The sequence below is a fragment of the Nipponia nippon genome, unplaced genomic scaffold (genome assembly GCF_047370975.1).
Source record: "Nipponia nippon isolate SJK-2023a ecotype South Korea unplaced genomic scaffold, ASM4737097v1 scaffold_17, whole genome shotgun sequence".
In the NCBI taxonomy this organism is placed as follows: Eukaryota; Metazoa; Chordata; class Aves; order Pelecaniformes; family Threskiornithidae; genus Nipponia; species Nipponia nippon.
Genome location: NW_028262333.1, coordinates 121,707 through 143,737, shown reverse-complemented (window position 1 = coordinate 143,737; position 22,031 = coordinate 121,707). Strand labels below are relative to the sequence as shown.

Below are 22,031 nucleotides of genomic sequence, written 5' to 3'. Positions count from 1 at the left end.
TTCTATGTCTACTTTTATGTACTCTGGTGTCCCTGTTTTACTTTTTTCCCTGTCTGTCCTGTATCCCATTGCTTTTAAAATTTGCTTTCCATGACCACTTTTATCAACAGGCCAATCCTTAGTTTTTAATACTTTCCTGTCTGTTGTTCAACATGTCACTTTTAAATTTTCTTGCTCTGTCTGCTTTTATCCAGTTCACTGTCTTTATTTTGTATTTCTTGCATTTCCTTAGTGCCCTCGCTTTTTAAATTATCTATGTCTTTATTTAGTTCACTGTCCCTATTTTTTTAATTCTTTCCTCTCTTAATCCTTTGGATTTTCAAATCTTGTTTCTATGTCTATTTTTATCAAGCTCCCTATTCCTATATTTTATCTTTCCTGTCTGTAGTGCACCCTGTCACTTTTAAAATGTACTTGCTAAGTCTCCATTTTAGTTTGCTGTCCCTATTTTAATTTTTTTCCTCTGTTAATGCCATAGCTTTTAAAATTTTTTGTCTACTTCTATTTAGTTTTCTGTCTATATTTTGTAATCTTTTCCTTTCTTAATCCTCATCACTTGTAAAATTTACTTTCCATGTTTCTGTTTTAGTTTGCTATCCTTTCTTCCTTTATTTCCCTAATCCCTGTTGGTTTTAATATTTTCTGTCTCCTTTTATTCAGTTCACTGTCTGTATTTTAATTTTTTTCCTTGTCTGTCCTTTACATCTTTGCTTTTCAAATTTTCTTTCTGTGTCTCTGTGTGTGTGTTGTCTGTATTTCTCAATTTTTCCTTTATTTTCCTAATCCTTTTTTAAAATGCTCTGTCTACTGTTATCTCAGTCACTGTTTTTATTTTTTGTCTTATCTTTCCTTAGTGCTGTTGCTTTTTAAATTTTCCTTCTATGTCTGCTTTTATCAAGCTCCCATCCCTATTTTGTAATTCTTTCTTATCTGTTGTGTACCCTGTTGGTTTTTAAATTTACCTTCTATGTCTCCATTTTAGTTTGCTGTCCCTATTTTTTTATTAATCCTGATGCTTTTAAAATGTTCTGTGTCTACTTCTATCCAGTTCCTGTTTCTATTTAAGTCTTTCCTGTCTGTCATGAACAGCATTGCTTTTTAAATTTCCAGTGTCTACTTTTATCTCGTTAGCTGTCCCTATTTTTCAATTTCTTACTCTCATAATTCTTTTAGTTTTGAAATTTTGTTTCTAAGTGTACTTTTATTTTGTTGTCTGTTTTTTCCTGTATTCTGTTGCTTTAAAAATTGTTGTTCTATGTCTAGTTTTACCAAGATGTCTCTCCCTGTTTTTGTTTTCTGTCCTGTACCCCATTGCTTTTAAATTTTCTTTCCTTATCTATTATCTAGCTTGCTGTCTTTATTTTTTAATTCATTCTAGTCTGTCCTGTACCCAATCACTTTAAAAATTTTCTTTCTATGTCTCCATCTACTCAGGGTTTTTCAGTATTTTTAAAATTTTTTCCTCTGTTAATGTCTTCACTTTTGAATTTTTGTTTCTATGTTCACTTTTATGTATTTTTCTGTCTCTATTTACTTTTTTCCTATGTCCTCTATGTTGTCAGTTTTAAAATTTTCTTTGTTTACTTTTATCCAGATGTCTAACCCTATTTTTATTTCCTCTTTCCTGTGTCATGTTGCTTTTAAATTTTTTCTATAGCTACTTTCAGCCAGTTCACTGTATTTATTTTTTATTTCACTCTAGTCTGTGCTGTATTCTGTTGCTTCTTAAATTTTGTTTCTATATCTTTGTTATCTAGTTTGCTGTTCCTGTTTTTTTCCTTCAGTTCCTTAATCTTGTTGCTTTTTAAAATTTTTTTCTACGTCTGCTTTTATCTAGTTCCTGCCTCTATTTTTTTAGTTCTTGTCTGTTGAGTACTCTCTCAATTTTTCAGTTTTCTTTCTGTCTCGGTTTTAGTTTGCTGTCCCTATATTTCAACTTTTTCCTCCTTTAATGCCTTTGTTTTTCAATTTTTTTGTCTACTTTATCTAGTTTTCTGTCCCTATTTTTTATTTTTTCTCTCCTCTGCGTTGTACCCTTTTGCTTTTTAAATGTTCTGTGTCTACTTTTATCAAGCTGTCTATCCCTGTTTTTTAATTCTTTCTTGTTTGTCACATACCCTGTTGCTATTTAACTTTGTGTCTTTTTTTTCCTCTTCTCTTGGTTCATCCTGAGGCTTTAGAGGGTCTCTTTGGTGCACACTGTTATCTCTGGAGTGTAATTTGTACCCCTGTCGTGGTTTAACCCTAGCAGTCAACTAAGCACCACACAGCTGCTCACTCCCCCCTGGTGGGATGGGGAAGAGAACTGGAATGGTGAAAGTGAGAACTTGTGCTTTGAGATGAACACAGTTTAATTAGTAAAGCAAAAACCGCGCACATGATCAAAGCAAAAGAAGGAATTTATTCACTACTTCCCCTCGGCAGGCAGGTGCTCAGCCATCTCCAGGAAAGCAGGGCTCCATCATGTGTAACGGTTGCTTGGGAAGACAAACGCCATCACTCTGAATGTCCCTCCCCCCCTTCCTTCTTCCCCCAGCTTTACATGCTGAGCATGATGTCATATAGTATGGAATATCCCTTCGGTCAGTTGGGGTCAACTTTCCTATCTGTGCCCCCCCCCAGCCTCCTCACTGGTGGGGTGGGGTGAGAAGCAGAAAAGGCCTTGGCTTTGTGTAAGCACTACTCAGCAACAAAAAACACCTCCCTGTGTGTGTTGTCAACACTTCTTTCAGTGCAAATCCAAAACATAGCCCCATGCTTGCTACTATGAAGAAAACTAGCTCGACCCCTGCCAAAACCAGGACATTCTCCACCCCTTGTTCCATACCATTTATATCATGCTCACATCCCATACTATCCAATACATCCTCATTAACAACCCACCCCTTCCTGTCCTTTGATATAACACAGATCTCATTCCCTTAGTCTATGGACCACCTCTGTAAAATGTCCATGAATGTCCACTGAGTTCATTTAGTCCATGACTTTAGGCTCCATCTCTTATGGTGGTTGCTCAGGATGGGAGAGGTGGTGAGTTGTGTGGAGTTACTGGGCATCAAAGCCAGGTCAGGTCACTGCTGCACTTGCACTGCTTCCTGTAAGGCTTGTCCTCCATTGGTTCAGGTGGTTCCTGCTATAGTAATTCCCATAACATGCAACTCAAATCCCAGGTTACAACAACTTAAAGGTATTTCCATTACAACCTCCACCCTGGCCCCTTTGGACCAGACCATAGGGTTTAACACTGCAATGAACTCTTCCCCTTGCCCCTGCTCCAGCTTGGACTTACCCACCAACTGCAGTCCCTTCAGAAGTAAATCTGCTTCAACATGGCCTCGCCCATGGCTGCAGTCCCTCCGGGGGTATACCTGCTCTGTTGTGGTCTTATCTGTGGCCACACACTTTGAGATGCTCCAGCATCACCTCATGCACAGCCACTGATGCTTCAAGGTACCTTCTCCAGTGTGGACTTATCCTTGTGCCTCACAGATAAGGCTCCACTTGGAGTAGGTACAACCCTAACTCCCCTGAATGCTACATCCCTTCCATCAGCACCAAGCTCCCCATCCCCAGCTGTGGGACCTAGGCATCTGGGATGGGGTCTCAGGTGTCAGGGAGGACCCAGGCATCTGGGAGGGGACCTGAGTGTCCGGGGGGACCCAGTAGTCCGGGCTCATCATGACAGGGCAGGAGAAGGTCACTGCCAGTGTCACATCCTCCCAGTTGACGTAGAGGCAGAGAACCCTCGGTGGGGGGACGGCACCTAGGCGTTCAGGGAGGGGACCCAGACATACAGTGGGAGAGGATGCAGCACAGGTAGACCCAGGTGCTCTGGTTGTTGGGGTCAGTGAAGATGGCGTTCTGCACCAGCTCCAGCTCTGTGGGGGGAAAAAAGCAAAAAATGGGGTCAGTAAGGGGACCCCATTGTGTGGGAGCAGACCCAGGCATCCAGGAGAATCCCAGCATCCAGGGAGGACCCCGGCATCTGGGGGGGGACCCTGGTGTTTTTGGGACTGGGAAGGGGCGTTGGGGACTCACCCATCTGGAGGCAGTGGGGTGGCAGCGCCTCACCCCCAGGGGACCCCAGCATCCGGGTGGGTGCCAGCAGTGAGCCCCGGTAGCGCCAGGCAGAGAAGCTGGAAAAGTCGTGGCTGAGCAGGGACCCAGTGATGGCCAGCTCAGCCTCAGGGTCCTCCTCAGCTGCCAGTGCCCGATGGTGCTCCCAGGTGTGGATTGGGGGCCACCAGTAAGGACCAGTGGGTGCTGGTGCCCTCCCCCCCCGAGCACCTTAGCCCCATTCCAGTAACTCCCAGTATAAACCAGTAACCTTTGACGCCCCAAAACCCTTTCCTAGTGTGGTTTAAGACCCCCCAGACTTTCTTCTGCCAGCTCCTGCCATAAACCAGTGAGCCCTGCACCCCCAAAAGTCTCTCCCAGTAGATCCTGAGACTCCCCCAAGCCCTCTCCCACCAGTTCCCAATATAAACCAGTAAGCCCAGCAACCCCCAGGTTAGCACTAACTTTGAGCTGCTGACTCAGCACCCCCAAAACCCCCTCCCAGTACAGCCCAACAGCCCCCAGTCCCCTCCCAGCACAGACCAGTCAGCCCAGAAGGTCTTATATCCCTCCCAGTGTGGCCCAGTGGTCCCCAAACCCTCCTCCCAGTGCATCACAGTACAAACTAGTGTCTCTAGGGTCTCTCCAATCCCAAATCAGTACAAACCAGTATAAACTAGTGCCCTTTTAAGATGCAAATTCAGGCTTTGAAGCCCCCGCCTGGTGCCCTGTAACTTCCCCTGGCCCTCTCCAAAGCTCCCCTCGACCCCCCCAGTGCCCCCCAGTATGGCCAGTATGCGCTCACAGTTGCAGGGGTTGGCGGCCAGCAGGCGGTTGCAGAGGATGCGCTCAGGGTGGGGGCACAGGGGCGTGGCACAGCACCCAGCCCCGGTGGTGCCAGGCCCCATAGGACTTGGGGTTCACCCCCAGGCACCCCCTGACAAAGGCCAGCTCCCCCAGCACCCTGCGGTGGCCCCAGTGACAGCACAGTAAAGCCCAGTTCCATCCAGTGCCTCCCAAGCAACCTCCTAGTGCCCATAAACCCTGACCCAGTGCCCCCAACTCCCTTCCCAGTAACCTCCCAGTGCCCACAAATTCCCTCCCAGTAACCTCCCAGTGCCCCCCAGTACCCACAAATTCCCTCCCAGTAACCTCCCAGTGCTCCCCAGTACCCAGAAATCCCCTCAGAGTGCATCCCATGCCCCCCAGTACCCAAAAATCCCTTCTTAAATGACTCCCAGTGCTCCCCAGTACCCACTAATTGCCTCCCAGTACATCCCAGTGCTCCCCCATGTCACAGATCCCCTCCCAGCAACATCTCAGTGCCCTCCAGTGCTCACCAGTCTACTCCCAGTAACTCCCAATTCATCCCAATCCCCCCTCATCCCCAGCATCCCCTCCCAGTGCCCTACAGTGCCCCCAGTCTGGACCAGTCGGTGGGCTCAGGGGCCAGGTTCCCCTGTCGGGGTTGGCCACGAGGACAGCACCTGTCAGCGCCAGCGTCCAGCTCCCCCCACTCCTGCTGGGGGCAGAGGTCGAGAGGCAGGGGTCACCACAGGGGCGCGGGTTACTGACACCCACAGGGGCATGCCTAAGGGGGTTGTATGTCCCACCCAGGGCTGGGGTCAGAGGTCCAGGGTCAGGGGTCAGAGGTCACCTTCTCCAGCAGGGTGGCCATGGCAGAGTGGTAGAGGCAGAGCTTTTCCTCCTGCTGACGGTGGTGTGCAGCTTCTGGGGGGTGGAGCTTCAGGTGGCTGTGCTGCAAGGCATTGTGGGACACTGGGGGGACACTGAGAGGAATGAGGGGAACCGGCGGACACTGGAAGGAACTGGGGGGCACTGGGAGGAACTGGGGGACTCTGGGAGGCACTGGGAGGGACTAGGGGTTGATTGGGAGGAACTGGGATGCACTGGAGGTTGACTGGGAAGAACTAGCTGTCACTGGAAGTTAACTGGGAGGCACTGGGAGGAACTGGCAGGTGACTGGGGGGTGACTGGGAGGCACTGGGGGTCAGTGGGGGGGACAGAGGAACTGGGGATCACTGGGAGAGCACCAGGAGCAACTAGGGGGCACTGGGAGTTACTGGGATGCACTGGGGGTTGACTAGGAAGAACTAGCTGTCACTGGAAGTTAACTGGGAGGCACTGGCGGGTGGCTGGGAGGAACTGGGGGTCACTGGGAGAGCACTGGGAGGGACTGGGGGGCACTGAGAGTGACTGGGATGCACTGAGGCTTGACTGGGAAGAATTAGCTGTCACTGGAAGTTGACTGGGAGGCACTGGCGGGTGACTGGAAGGCACTGCGGGGCGCTGGTGGATGACCGGGAGGCACTGGGAAGAACTGTCAGGTGACTGGGAGGCACTGCGGATCACTGGGGGAGGACTGGGAGAGCACTGGGAGGGACTGGGGAGTGACTGGGAGTTACTGGGATGCACTGCGGGTTGACTAAGAAGAACTAGCTGTCACTGGAAATTAACCCCCCGTTAAAGGCTCAGGGGGAACAAACCGCAGCCGGAGTCTGCAGGGCGGGGTCCGGGTTGGCGTAAAGGCTGCTGGGAGAGGGCGGGTCCGAGGGGCATGCTGGGATACAAAGAGGCAGCACGGCGGTATCGTTTCTCCACCTCCCACCTCTACGGTGGCCGGCGGAGGCCAAAACGCATTCGCGGAGGCCCTGTACGGCGGCCGGCGGGGGTCAGCCCGGCGTTTCCGCTCTCCCGCGCGGTGCATCCTGGGAAAGCGGCGCGTCCCCTCTGCCATGAGGGTGCGGCGGGCGGCCCGGAGCGGGGCCGCCCGGGGCCGCGGCTGGAGCCCGATGCCGCCGGGTGTTTCTGACGGGCCCTGGAGACATTGCAGGAGGGACCGAGCCCGGAGGAGCTAGGTCAGGAGCGGACCCCGGGGAGGGTTTAGGGGTCCCTGAGGGGATTTGGTGGGATCTTGAGGGGAGTTGGCGGTCTCTGAGGCGTTTTTAGGGTCTGTAAGCAGATTTGGGGGCGCCCTGCGAGGTTTTTGGGTGTCTGTGAACCTATATTGCAGCATGATGAGGGGTTTTAGGGGTCCATAAGCAGATATAGAGGGATTTTGAGTAGTTTTGGGGATCCCTGAGGAGGTTTTGAGGGTCCCTGAGGGGATTTGGTGGGATCTTGAGGGGAGTTGGGGGTGCCTGAGGGGGTCTGTGTGGCGAGGAGGGATCCCTTCGAGCTGTCCCTGACAGGGCAGACACCAGCACACAGTGCTAGGAGCTCAGTGCCTCTGTTGGCTATGTGGGTGAGCCACCAGGTATTGAGGAAGCCATGCAGATGAGGAGCAGAGAGGTGCCCGCTGCATGCTGCTGAATGGGCGAGGGTCCGGCGTGCAGCACTGCAGAGGAGGAAGGGGCAGAGGCAGAGAGAGAAGCGTCGAGGCGGTGAAGGTCTCCTGCCGGCACCAGGAGCTGTGGTGAGTCACGCGTCCTCTCCTCTGTATCCTGGCCCATCTCTGCCACCCTTCTCCAGATGTCTGCCTGCCTCCCTTCCTCCGTCTGCCTCTCTGCCCACCTCCCTGTGGCTCCCCAAAACTTGTTATTCTTCTGCCAACTCTGGAGAATACGCCGTTGCATTTTAAATTTTTTCTATGTGTCTCTCTAGCCAGCTCCCTCTCCCTATTTTTCAGTTTTTCTGCACTGCCTTGTGGCCTATTAACGTTTAAATTTTCATTTCTATATCTCCTCCCTATCCAGCTCCCTGACCCTATGTTTTTTTAATATCTCCCTCTGCTCTGTACCCCATTGCTTTTCAAACTTACTTTCTGTGCCTCCCTCTTTTTAGCTCCATTCTCCTATTTTTTACTTATCTCACTCTTTCTTTTACCCCGTCGGTTTAAAAACTTTCTTTATACCTATGTGTCTCTCTTGCCAGCTCCCTGGCCTTATTTTTTAATTCTCACCTGTGTGAATTGTTCCGCCTCACTTTTTGAATTTTCTTTCTATTTCTCCTTCTATCTTCCACCCTGTCCCTATTTTAAAGATCTTTCTGGTGTTTCCTGTACCCTGCCACTTGCTAATTTCTATCTATCCCCCCATCCATCTCCCTGTCATTATTTCTTAATGTTTTCATATCTGTCCTGTACCCTGTTGCTTTTTATGTTTTATTTCTGTCTCCCACTGCGTGGCTCACTGTCCCTATTTTTCAGTTCCTCCCTTTGGTTGGGGAAGGGTCTGTCCAGGCATGCCTGCCTGAGGGAGCTGATGAAGGGGCACTGTCTGAGGAGGGAATCCAAGGGAGTCCTGCAGGCAGCTGCCTGCAGCAAGGAATGGCCAGTGCCTGCAGCGAGGAAGCATCCCTCCGAGCCGTCCCTGACAGAGCGCATTACCAGCACGCGGTGCTGGGAGCTCAGCGGCTCCATCGGCTGCACGGGAGAGCCGGTGGTAAGCCTGGCAATGGAGGAGCATTGAGGCACCTGCTGCTGAGGCAGAGGGAAAACCGTTGGGGCGACTGAGGTTTCCTGCCACTGGCAGGAGCTGCATTGAGTTGCGTGTTTGGTTTCATTTCTTTCACTGTCTCTCCCTGTTTGGCTCCCTGCCAGGATTTTTTAATTCCTCCTTGTCTGTCTTGTAGCCTGTCGCTGGTTTTTCTTTCTCTGTGTCTCTCTGTCCAGCTCCCTGTCTTTACTTATTTTTGAAAAATTCCTCCTTCTCTACCTTGTATGCATCGCTCTTAAAATTTTTGTTCCCTGACATCCCTCTGTAGATTGCTCCCGATCCCGTATCTTTTTAAATGCCTCCTTCTCTGTCCCGTGGCCTGTTGTGATTTGTTCTTTCTCTCTCTCCTTTTTCCCGGCCCTTGGTCCCTACTTTTCCATTTCTCTCTCTCGGCCCTGGAGCACAATGCTAGTACTTGTCTTTCCTCATCTCTCCCTGTATGGCTCCCTGTCCCCGTTTGGTAATTCCTCGCTCTCTGCCCCGTACATGTCACTGTTTTTCCATTCTCTGTCCCACTCCCTCTCCCAAGTCTTTCATCGCTCCCTCTCTGCCCTCTACCTTGTTGGAGTTGGTATTTTTGGTCACCTTTCTCCATCGCACCATGTCCGGCTCCCTCTCCCTTCCTTCTTGATATTCCTCCCTCTCTGTCTTGGCACCCACAGCGGTTTCTCCTTTCTCTGTCTCTCTCTGGCTGGCTCCTGCCCCCTAGTTTTCACTTTCTTCTTTCTCCATCTCTCTGTGGCTCTGGATGCCAATTTTTTAATTCCTCCTCCTCTTCCCTGTAGCCTGTCTTTCTCCCCACCTCTAGCTCCCTCTTCCTGTTTTAATGCCTCCCTCTCTGCCCTGTAGCGTGTAGCTATGTGGTTTGTTTTGTGTTGTTTCTCCCTCTCCCTCCCCTCCATAGTTCACTCTCCCGGCTCCTTGTCCCAGTTGTTTTATTCCTCCCTCTCTGCCCTGTTCATGTTGCTTTTTGTCTTTCTCCATCTCTCTCGGTCCAGCTTCCTGCCCTTATTTCATCCCTCTCTGTTGTGCTGCCTGTCCCAGGTTTTTCCTGCATCTCCATCCTGCTCCCTGTCCTTCTTTGTTGGTCTCTGTCCTGCTCCCTCTCCTTCTCCCTCTCTTCCTCTCTCCTTGCTTCTTCTTTCCTCACCTCTGTTGGGCTCCCTTGTCCCCATTCTTCCCTCACTCTCCCGTTCCCTGCCTCGTGCTTTCTCACTACACCCCCCTGACCAGCTGGCTGCCACTTTTCCCTCTCTTCTAGTGTCCCACACCCTGCTCCTCGTTTTTGGTGGCCTCCATGTCTGCCCAGCAGCCCATCGCTCCAGGAGCCAGACGACCGTTTGTCCCTTCCCCGCCGAACTGACGAGCGTGGCTCTGGGAACAACTCCCGAATTGCCCGGGGACCAGAGGGAGCACCAGGGGTCCCGGGTACCGGAGCACACTTGCTCCTGGGACTTGTTACATGCCTGACCAAATCAACAGTCGCCTTCTCCGTTGTCCTGCACACCTGCGGTTGCGCTCCCTTTGCACCGGCAAGAGGCTGTGGCGCAGCCCAGGGCAGGAGGTGAGTGATGCACTGTGGGGGTTGGGCGAGGGCCCCCTGCTCCTGCTGGGCTCCACCTGTGGGCTGGGGCTGCAGAAGGCCCAGGTGCGGGCAGTGAGGCTGCTGGTGCTGCCCCTCCCTTGAGAAGGGGGGCTGCTTGGAGAGGGGCTGGTGCTGCTGGTGGAGGGGCTGGTGCTGCCCTGCCCCACATGGCTGTGGAGGGGCCAGTGTGAGGCAAGGGAGGACCGGAGCAGTCACTGGGCTGCGGCTGCACCGCGGGAGAAGGTGAGCATTGGTGCCCGGGAGCAGCATGGCAGTGGTGGTGGGTGAGGACCAAGGCCATCGGTGAGGCAAGCGAGCCCTCTCGGCGGGTGTGGGGTGTCCCCTGGCCGCCCAGGGGCGGTGGGACGGAAAGCTTCAACCCACCTGCTGCGGCAGGCTCCCGGACTGCTGGAGGCAAGCGGGGCCAGGGCAGCCCCAGGGAGTTACCCGGGAGCTGGCAGGAGGGAGGAGAGGAAGGAGGAGGACATCCCCCAGGCACCTCCCCAACTCGCCAGAGCTCCCCCTGGGCCTCTCCTGGCCCCGCTCACCCTGCGCAGCTGCCCCCCACTCCAGCACCTCCCCTGAAGCCTGTCCCATAGCCCCACATCACCCCCAAGCCCTGTCGTGAAGGCCACAAGTGGGGGCGAAAAGGGACAGGCGGAGCGCTTACTGGCTGTGGACAGGGGCTGCCACAGCTGAAGCCGGAGAGGCTGGAGAAAGGTAAAGAAGAGGAGACTGAAGGCCGTCTGGCCGACAGCTGCCTCCTGCTGCAGGCAAGCGTGAGCCTGCCTCTCCAGGTGGGGAGGGATCTCTCTTCATAGTCTGTAGCAGGCCAGACTGTTACCAGAAAGTGGCAAAATAATTCACTCTCTAAAACTTAATTTTGGCGTTTTAGAAAGCGGGCATTCTTTATTGCGGCGCTGGGCAGCACTGGGGATCATTCCACCATGAGTGCTCTGACAGCCTGATAAACTTTCAGTAATTACATACTATGAATTCATACACATTCATAGGGTTTCTGAGAATATGTTCACATAAACATGAGATTTCCTGGAACTTATTAACATATGTAAATGTCCAATCTGCAAGCACAGTCATCTTCCATGGTGGTCTTCAGGTGATCTTTGGGGTCTTCAGATGAAGGCTCGTAGTCTTCTTCACTGTGTTCACTGACTGACCTTTACTTCTGCGCAAACTCAGTTCTGGGATCACGTATACGATGTCCTTCAAGGTTGGTTTGTTCTGGTCTAATGGTCATTTTGCACCTTTCTTACTTAATAGTTCTGCTTATCTGCTCTCCCAAGGCCTAGCTGTCTGAAGGGGATTATTCAGGAGCTTCTTACCTTACAACTGTCCTAACTATTCACAAAGATTTACTTTTGTTTGGTTACACCTGTTGTGCAATGATTCTAATGACTTGAATTGATAGCTTCTATCTATATTCGCAGGTATCAATCCCTCTTTTTCTTTTGAGGGCTTGTGGCTTATATGCTACAGTCCTCCCTATACAAACTTATTATATCTTGTACAGCAGTTACAACATTGGATCATTATGCAGGCAAGAATACAAACTACAATAATAAAAATCACTAATGAAAATAATCTCTTCAGCCATAACCAATTAGGTAACCAAGAAGTGAGAGTATTCCAAATCTCTTCAAACCCAAAAGAGGTATTATCTTTAGTTACTTCATGTAAGGTTATTGTTTGGCCATGTATGATTTTTAAAACTTTGGATATCCTTCCACTTTCATCAATGTGTGTACAGCAGCTTGAATTGACTACCGCACACAGTCCTTCATGGGAAGCCAACATCATGTCTAAAGCAATCCTGTTTTGTAATGTAACTTTCAAAAGTTTGGTAGTTTCTTCTTGTAAAGCTTTTATAGCGTTGGATGTGGAATTCCCGATTTTCTCCGTGACTCCTGCTATGTTTACTATTGCTTTTTCCAATTCACTGACTCCTAATGCTGGGATTAACCATCTGACAAATGAGTGAAAGGCAGTAGACAGAGTAATCAATGGATTATCCATTGCTTTTTTTTTTGTTTTCCAATTGGGGATTTAATTCCCCCATTCCATGGAGATGTGTTATTACTTTAATGTCTGGGGACACCACCCCTAACGTACAAGAACCTGTCCACCAGGGAGGTAGTGCTTTAAGGACTTGGTCTCCACACAACCAATACCATCCCGTTCCTTTGGGCACTTCCCAAAACTTTAAACTTTTGGGCTGTCCCGAAAGCTATTCCAAGTGGTATTGAAAGGAATTGGTAGGCCAATTAGTGTTACATCAGACCAAGTACTATGCTTTGGGAATCTAGCACAAATCCAACATTTGCTTGCATTAATAGCTGAAGCTACTTCTGCTACTAATTGCACATGAACATTCTCGTGCCATGGACCTTTCTAGTTTCCGCCCAAACACTTCCGAACTTATCAATAACACAGAAACTAAAGTTGTCGTTTGAAAACGAGTTTCAGAGGAGCTGCCTCCTCGGAAGTCCATGGTTTTGGAGCCTCTTTGACTTTTGAGTAATGAATCCAGGGCCCTTTCTTATCTAGTTTTACGGCTGTGTATGTTGTTAGTAAAACCTGAAATGGTCCTTTCCACTTTTCTTGCAGGCGTTCTCTGGTCCATAACTTCAGGTATACCCAGTCTCCGGGCTGGAACAGATGTACTGGGGAATCAAGATTCAGAGATTTATTTACAATCACATTCTTTTTCATTTCTTGTATCACTGTCCCTAGGGTATTAGATACTTTCGTAAATCTGTTTCACCACTGATGTTTAATTCTTCTCGTAATTTAGGAATCTGGTACGGTCTCCCATACAACAGCTCATAAGGGCTTAACTGATGTTTTCCTTTAGGCTGAACTCTAATTTTCAGTAGCGCAAGTGGAAGTGCTTGTATCCAAGTCATTGAGGTTTTTTTGGCAAATTTTACTCAATTGCAGTTTTAAGGTCTGATTCATGCGCTCTACCCGTCCACTGGATTGTGGGCGATAGGGGGCATGCAGCTCCCATGTTATTTGTGATACTCTAATTGTCAGACAATGTCTGCAGCAAAACGTGGCCCCCTATCAGAGGAAATCCCTAAAGGAACACCAAGTCGGGGTATTATTTCTTTAAGATTTTGACAACTTCCCTGGTCTTGTTGGTGCGACATCGGAAGGCTTCAGGCCATCCTGTAAAAGTATCCACCAATACGAACAGATAGTTTAACCCTCCTTTTCTTGGCAGTTCAGTGAAATCTATCTGCCAGCGCTCTCCTGGAGCATCTCCTGGTTTTGTGGATCCAAACTGAATTCTATGCTGTGTCTTTGGATTATTTCTAAGGCATGTTTCACACGTTTCAACTATGGACCTTATAATTTCTACCATATTATGACTCACCACTGACTTTTGCAGATGTTTCAGTAAATTCTCAGTTCCCCAATGAACACTATTATGTTCTTTCTTTACTATTTCATACATCAAAATTGGGGTTAGAATTACCTGCCCCGTAGGAGTAACAGCCCATCCATTTTTCTGTATTTCAGCTCTTACTGTTTCAATTAAGTTTCTGTCCTGACTATCATAGTTAGGAGATTCTCCTAATTATGTTTTCTTTTCAGGTATTATTGCCAATATTCTTTTACCCTTTTCTGCAGCCTTACGAGCGGTCAAATTGGCCAATTGATTGCCTCTTTCTTGTGGGGTTCAGCTGGTTTGGTGAGCTTTGCAGTGCATAACAGCCACTTCTTTTCGTTTCTGTACACTTTCGAGTAACTTTAGAATCTGCTCTGCATGTTTAATTCTGGTCCCTTGAGATGACGATAGTCCCCTTTCTTTCCAAATCGCCCCGTGTGTGTGTAATACTCCAAATGCATATTTGGAATCGGTCCATACATTCACTCGCTTTCCTTCACTCAATTCTGAAGTTTTTGTTAGTGCAATCAGTTCTGCTTTCTGGGCTGACGTTTTTGATTGCAGAGCTTCTGCTTCTACAACCGTATCCACTGCGGTCACGGTATATCCCGACATCCAGATCTCTTGTTTCACATTCTGCTCCCGTCTGAATATAGCTCCCAGTCTGGGTTTTCCAGAGCGGTGTCTTTCAGGTCAGGTCGGCTGGAATACAGCTCCTCGATGGTCTGTAAACAATCATGTGTAGGTTCTTCTTCCAGTTGTTGAGATGACAGGAAAACTGCTGGGTTTACTACTGCCGTTGATTTAAAAACAGCATCATCTTGTTCAAGAAGTGCTACCTGGTACTTCAACATCGGGCTCGGAGACAACCAGTGCCCACCTCTTTGGTCCAGGACAGCGAGTACCATGTGTGGTACAAACCCAGTCATTTTCTGTCCCAGTGTCAGTTTCTGGGCTTCTTGGATTAACAGCACAGCAGCGGCGACAGCCCTCGGACCACCTGGCCGTCCTTTGCTGGTATGGCCCCATTGCTTGGAGAAACAGGCCATAGCGCGTCTGTTGCCTCCTGGCATCTGAGAGCGCTCCCAGAGCCGTAGCTTGTCGCTCGTGAACAAACAATTCAAAAGTTTTAGTTGGATCAGGGAGTCCTAAAGCTGGTGTCTTCATCAGAGTTCTTTTTATTCGTTTGAAAGCATTTCTGGTGCTGCTGTCCCATTCCAAACATCCAGGCGGTGAAGTTTTCAGTAGCTCATACAAAGGTTTCACAATGAGTCCATAGCCTGCAATCCACAGCCTGCACCACCCCACCGTTCCCGGGAAGGCCCACAGCTCCCGTGCATTCTGGGGCTCGGGACGCTGGCAGACGGTTTCCTTTCTTTCTGTGCTCAGTCTTCATCCTTTCAAAAGTTCAAATCCCAGATACCTGACAGATTCTCAAATGACTTGTGCCTCTTCTTTTGAAACTCAGTAACCATTCATTCCCAGAAAATTCAAAAGAGCAATATTAATTGTAAGCACTCTTCCTGGGTTACAGCTGCAATTAGAATATCATTGACATACTGCAACACAGTCCCTGTCTTGTATCCTCTTTTCCAGGTTTCCAGTTCTTTGGCTAATTGATTTCCAAATATTGTAGGACCATTTTTGAATCCCTGTGGCAACGCTGTCCAAGTATACTGTGATTTATGACCAGTTTCTGGATTTTGCCACTCAAAGGCAAATATATTTTGACTTTCTCACTCGAGAGGTATGCAGAAAAAGGCATCTTTCAAATCTATAACTGTGAACCATTCTTGGTTTTCACTTATTGTTGTCAGTAAAGTATATGGGTTTGCAGCTACTGGATGAATATCGTGAACAATTTGATTAATATCTCTTAAATCTTGGACCAATCAATAACTTTTCCCATCTGCTTTTTTTACTGGCAAGATGGGGGCGTTGTATTCTGATTCACATTCCCTCAGCAGACCGTATTCTATAAATTTCTCAATAATTGGCATTAATCCGATTCTAGCTTCTAGTTTCAAAGGGTATTGCTTTTGTCTTACTGGCTTTGCTCCTGCTTTGAGTTCAGTTTTTACCGGTTCAGCGTTCCTAGCTTTACTAGGGACTTCTCCAGCCCATACGAGGGGCATCACTGCATTTTTCCACTTCTGCTGGGATGCTGATTCCTAAAGTTTTATCTTCCTGCAATAGGAATGCAGTTGCTTGTACAAGTTTAGATTCAGGAATTAACACATCAACCTCCCCGTCTTTAAATCGTATTTCTGCTTCCAATTTTTCTAACAAATCTCGCCCTAACAAAGGTTTCGGAGCCCCTGGTAAATACAGGAATTGATGTGTTACCTATTGTTTTCCAATTTTGAATGTTAAAGCCTTGAAGAATGGCCTAGTTTCAGCGTTACTAGTCACACCAACAACTTTGATTCTCTTATTACAAAGTTCAAAACCTTTTCCATTCAAAACCGACTAAGCTGCTCCAGTGTCTACCAGGAATTCTGTTTCAGTTGGATCTTCCCCCAGCTGTATTTTAACCAGAGGCTCTGCTGGGGAAGACTCCTCTGTCCCCTTCATTCCTCAGTGTTAACTGCAGTTGTTGTTGTCAACACGGAATCAGCTCCTTCTGTTCCCTGTCGGGAGGGGCAGTTCGCTTTCCAGTGTCCCTCCTTTTTTACAATAAGCTCCTCTAACTCGTCCTCTTCCTCCGACTCCATTCCTACCTCCTTGAAATCCTCCTCTACTTACTTGCAATCCTTCTAAAGCTGCTATCAACCAAGCATGACATTTTTCTTTCACCTGATCCCTGTTTCTGAAAGCTATCCATGCGACTTCCAACAATTTCCCTAAGTCCCTGACATCTGTGCCCTGCAACTTTTGTAATTTCCTCTGAATGCCATCTGTTGACTGTCCTATAAAGAGGAACACTGACTGATTTTTCCCTTCTTCCGATTCCAGGTCCATAGTGGTATATCTTTGTGCAGTTTCTTTTAGTCTATCTAAAAATTCAGTCGGTGACTCCTCCTTATTCCGCTTAATCTGATACAACTTCCACCAATTCACCGCTTTAGGAACAGCATTCCTAATTCCAAACAAAATCAGCTTCTGGTATCGTTTTATTAATTTCCGTTCTGTCATTAGGATCCCAGTCTGGATCTGTAGGAGGTAAATGTTGCTCCCACCGACCCTGCAATTGTCCTGTAGCAATTTGTCCCTCTGTTTGAGTTCTTGCCTTCTAAAGATGATTTCTCTTTCTGCGCTATCAAACAATACCGACAGAAGAGCATCGATAGCCTTCCAGTCAGGGTCTGTAGTTCTGATCATTGTGTCAAAGGCTTTAGCCACCTTCTCAGGGTTATCGCTATAATTGCCCGCCGCCTGCTTCCAATCATTTAAATCAGCAATCGAAAAGGGCCCCCTCACAGTCAGGGGTCCTTCGTTCCCAACAGCCGTCCCAATGGCGCTCGCGGCGCTGCTCCTGCCGACCACGCGTCCTCCCAGCCACCGGCGTCGCTCCTCTCTCTCTGCTCACAGTGGCCCGCTTCAGGGGGCTCAGGTTTGTCATTCTGCAATCTTTGCCTCGGCCCAGGAGCAACCAATGCTTCTGGGTCATCCTCTGGCTCATCCTGAACTCATTGTAAACACCTCTGTCCAATACCACCAGCAGAACACCACCTTTTCAAACCTTTCCCTTTTCCATTGCTCTTACTCTCTTTCCAATGCTAGCACCAAAGGATCTGAGGGAGCCAAATTTATCCCGCACTTCTTCTGCCATTCAGGGTGTGAAGGTAAAGTGAAAAACATATCCGCATGCAGGACTTCATCCCACTTTCCTTCCCGTCCTAAAAATAACGGGCAATTGCAACAATGTATAACGGGCAATTCAAAGTTCCACTAACCGGCCACTTTCCTCCATCCCCCGGGTTATACACTGGCCACCACCGATTACAACGTTTGATTCGATCAGCTTTCTTTGCAGCTCCTCCCGGGGCCCTGCTGTTTGCTCCCAATTGTGTAAAATGCACCCGAGAGGAGATTTCTCTAAGATCGTTTCCCCTTTAGAAGTTGCAGTTCCCATTTTAAAAACAAGACACAAAACAATTTAAACCAAGCTTTTCACACCACCACCACACAATTACAAACACTTAGGGCCACAAACACACAAAAGCACCCAGTTACAGCCGCGACCCTATTCAGCATTCAAATTCGCAGATCAGACAAACTCCCCAGCCTCGGTTTCTGGAAGGAGACCTATCCTTCAGTTTGGATCCAAGGGGGTTTTCCCTTTGCCCCAGGGATTCAGCCCAACCCTGTGCAGCTTTCGCTAGGACTGACGGGCAGGCAACAGAAAACAACGCTGAAAGAATGCCTTTACCTTATTGCCGGTCCTGGCTCAGAGCTCTTCGGTCCGGGGATCGGAGGTTCTCCCTGAGAATCCCTCGGTGCCAGAGGGAGGTCCCACAGTCCCTCGGATCCATCGATGTTCAAGAGCAGGGTCCCACCTGGGGTGCCAAAATCTGTTACCGGAAAGTGGCGAAATAATTCACTCTCTAAAACTTAATTTTGGCGTTTTAGAAAGCGGGTATTCTTTATCGTGGTGCTGGACAGCACTGGGGATCATTCCACCATGAGGGCTACAACAGCCTGATAAACCTTCAGTAATTACATACTATGAAATCATACACATTCATAGGATTTCTGAGAATTTGTTTACATAAACATGAGATTTTCTGGAACTTATTAACATATGTAAATGTCCAATCCGCATGTGCAGTTGTCTTCCATAGTGGTCTTCAGGTGATCTTTGGGGTCTTCAGATGAAGGCTCGTAGTCTTCTTCACTGTGTTCACTGACTGACCTTTACTTCTGCGCAAACTCAGTTCTGGGATCACGTATACGATGTCCTTCAAGGTTGGTTTGTTCTGGTCTAATGGTCATTTTGCACCTTTCTTACTTAATAGTTCTGCTTATCTGCTCTCCCAAGGCCTAGCTGTCTGAAGGGGATTATTCAGGAGCTTCTTACCTTACAACTGTCCTAACTATTCACAAAGATTTACTTTTGTTTGGTTACACCTGTTGTGCAATGATTCTAATGACTTGAAGTGATAGCTTCTATCTATATTCGCAGGTATCAAGACCACCAACATCCACCGCGGGGCTGATACACGTAACCCACAGCGCAGTAGAGCTGCGTAGCGCATGAGAGACAGAGGTTACGTGCCTAGGAAGCCTTGTCTCGTAAGAGCTGAAAGACACTCACATTTCCTCTTAGGTAGAGGACAGCCGAGTGACTGGAGTTACAGAAGAGGAAGGGAGGAGAGAAGGAGAAAGAAGCATCTGAACTGGTCAATTCTGCCGGCAGTGCCGAGAGCGAGAGCTGTGGTGAGTGCCAGGCCCTCCCTGCCGCTCCCCTGGCCCCCTCTCTTTTGCACGCTGCTGTGATCCGTAGCGGTCTGCGAGTACAAGGTACGTCCGCGATGCGTGTCCGCGTTTTTCCTAAGGTGCTTGTAATATGGACTTCAAAGTTAACGTCAAGAATGCGCCAGCTCTCCTTCCTTCTCTAGTTTTTCTAGGAACTATTTTAACGCAGATCCTAAAAGGAAAAGAAGGTCTGCGCTGGAGCGTGTTCTGCCTGTGCAAAGCCGACTTCCCTCCGTTTATTTTGCCTTCCTGAAAGCGTAATCTTCTGTTTCTGTGCGCTTACTAGGAAATGATATCGGGGAAAATAGTTGCGTCCTAAAAGAGGAAAGACGCCGTTTGTAAGAGTTCAGGCGTTCAGAAGAAACAGGCTTTGTTTTCGTCATAAAAGCTGTGTGCTTTTTCAGTCAATAAGTTTTGAAAATATCTTAGAGTAGCACTTGAAAAGCTTACTGAGATACTAGCGTCTGTACTAAAAGCGATCCAGGTCCAAGGAGAGACGTGGACAAAAGAGGAGGAATCGGCGTCGCTTTCCCGGGAAGCATTGCCAGCCTTGTAAGTAGCGACAGCGAGTCCTGACGTGGTTTCGGTGAGTTACTGCTTCGACAGCGTCCTTTTTCCTTAACCTACAGCGTGTGGTTTCTTACTTCAGTTGGAAAGAGATTTTCCAGAATGGAAATCTTTCTCATTCAAAGAAGTTGTGTTTTATGAACTCCCCATCAGAGTGGGGATCTTCAGAGATGATGCGCTTGGCAGTAGAAGTCAGCAGCAGCGAGACTTTCCGCTCTCTTAAAAAAAAAAAAAAAGAAAAAGGAAAAAAAAAAGAAAAAAGAAAAGAAAGAAAAGTCCGTTTGCTTCCAAAGACCCGAGCACAGCACGTCTTCCGGAAGTTGATGGCATCGCTGGTTCTCAGTTGCAAGAGCCGAGATGTCATCAACACGCGTTCCTCTGCGTGCTTCGGTGCAGCCAAAAGCGTTAGCAAATCTGCCGGTCCTTTTTGGTAGCCTTAGGCATTGCAGCCCCGGGGATTGGATTCCGCCCGCAAAGTAAAACCGTATGAGGGATCTCTTCTCTCACTGATTTTTCTACCCTAGATGTAACTTTAGGAAAAAAAAAAAAAAAAGTTAAAATTGTCTATGCAAACTGCCTTGCGTTGTTTCAACTGTAACTGCCAACTAGCTGTGGCGTAGAATTGCTTAGGTGTATTTAAGCCGTTAGGTATTTGTTCTAAACGTTGACCAGGAGAGGCAACTGAACGTTACGGGTTTTTTTCCCCCCCCCCCCCCGGCTCGTTTGACGGAGTGCTCTGAAGTACTTTCTTTCTGTCTGGCTTTCAAGGGTGCGTTTCCCTGGCAGTTCAGTAGCATCTCTCTCGGGCAGCGCGGCTGGCCAGATGTCGCTCCTAATGACATAAGGCGCAAAAAACCCCTGGTCAAATGATAACTGCGTATCTTGGAGACAGATAATCTGCTGGTATCGATTCACAGCTGTGCAAGTTAAATTAACGCAAAAGGAAAATCCAGCCCTTCTCCAGTAGAAGTATTTTTATTGGATGTCTGTAAACACACGCACAGCTTTTTTAGTAGGAAGCGAATTGCTGCGATTTGTCCTCTGGTTTTCCTTTTACCCTTGAAAGCGTTACGCTTCGCTTCCAGCTTTATCGACCGAGCCAGCAAGATGTGCAGCAGCAGTGCAAGGACTTGTACTGGTTTCAGCTGGGTTAGAGTGAAATTTCTTCTTAGTAGCTGGTATAGTGCTGTGTTTTAGATTTAGGATGAGAATAATGCTGATAACACAGTGATGTTTTGTTTGTGGCTGAGTAGTGTTTATACTAGTCAAGGACTTTTCAGGTTCCCATGCTCTGCCAGGTGCACAAGAAGCTGGGAGGGGGCACGGCCAGGACAGCTGACCTTGAGTCAGAGGGACTGCGACCTGTGGATGAGCCCACGTGGGAGCAGGACACCCCGAAGCATCCGGGTATGTGGTAAGCCCATGCCAGAGCAGGTATGTCGCGAAGTATCTGTGGCCATGGTTATGTCTGTGCCGCAGCAGGTATACCTCTGAAGGGATTGTGGCTGAAGGAGAAGGCCACGCTGGAGAAAGTACCCCTCGAAGCACCGGTGGCTGTGGATGAGTCCGTGCTGCAGCAGGTACACCTTGAAGCATTGGTGGCTGTGCATGAGCTCATGCTGGAGCACCTCAAGGCGTGTGGGCATGGGTAAGGCCATGTTGGAGTATGTTTATTTCTGAAGAGAACGTGGCTGTGGGTAAGGCCATGCTGGAGCCAGTATATCTCGGCATTGTGGCCCGTGGAGAAGGCCACGCTGGAACAGGTGCACCTCTAAGTGACTGTGGAGAAGTCTGTGCCGCAGCAGGTATACTCCTGGAGAAACTGGCTCGTAGATAAGGCTCCACTTGGAGCGGGTAAACTCCTAAAGGACTGCAGCCCTTGGATAAGTCCAAGCCAGCGCGGGAACGGAGGGTTCCTTGCCTGAGCAAGCGGTGCAGCACCATCCCCTGGCAGGCTCCCCCCGCGGCGTGGGGCAGCCACTGGCTTGCGGGACAGGGGCTGGGGGGGGCTGCAACCGTTTGGGGGGGCTGCCCCCATTTTATTTTTCTGGCGGAGCTCCCCTTTTTGGGGGCCGTGTACGTATGTAAATGGCATTATTAAAGTAGTGAGCTGCTGGTCGGGGCTGTTTTCCTTGTTTTGTGCCTTTTTTGGGGGGTGAATTAAAAGGGTGGGGTGGGGTGGAGGAGCCTTGGGGGTGATGATGTCATTTGGGGCACCCCAACGTCCCTGGGGGCGGGGGCGTGATGATGAAACAGAGGAGCAGGTGAGTGGGGGATGAAGGTGTCATGGGGAGGTTTCCCCCCAGAGGAGGGGGGTCACAGCCCCCAAATGCCTGAAAATTCATTAAAAGCATTAAAAACTGGAAATACGGGTGCGAGGCATTGCAGTAGAGAAAAATCTCTTGCCTTTATATATATATAAAAAAATAATATTCACTTATATATATATTAAAATTTATTTCAAAATACAAACCTGTATCTGCTATATTATATAAAGGATTTTAGACTATTAAAAAATCTAAATACAGATAGATAG

General features: G+C 48.6%; 2 long non-coding RNA genes across 7 annotated transcripts; one reads left to right on the top strand and one right to left on the bottom strand.

Annotated features, from left to right (window-relative positions):
• Positions 1–2,358: 2,358 nt before the first annotated feature.
• LOC148056116 (uncharacterized) lies at positions 2,359–6,397 on the bottom strand. Of its 5 annotated transcripts, none has more exons than XR_015703926.1 (4): positions 5,670–6,397; positions 4,862–5,575; positions 4,039–4,136; positions 2,359–3,878 (listed from the first exon to the last, which is right to left on the bottom strand). It is a non-coding gene; the product is annotated as an uncharacterized LOC148056116 (long non-coding RNA). The 5 variants fall into 5 exon arrangements; XR_015703924.1 differs by having other exon boundaries at positions 4,862–5,578; positions 5,714–6,397; XR_015703925.1 differs by having other exon boundaries at positions 5,714–6,397.
• A 64-nt stretch (positions 6,398–6,461) lies between these two features.
• LOC148056115 (uncharacterized) lies at positions 6,462–21,613 on the top strand. Of its 2 annotated transcripts, XR_015703922.1 has the most exons (4): positions 6,462–6,935; positions 7,274–7,492; positions 9,775–10,077; positions 18,780–21,613. It is a non-coding gene; the product is annotated as an uncharacterized LOC148056115 (long non-coding RNA). The 2 variants fall into 2 exon arrangements; XR_015703921.1 differs by having other exon boundaries at positions 6,466–7,492.
• The last annotated feature ends 418 nt before the right edge of the window (positions 21,614–22,031 follow it).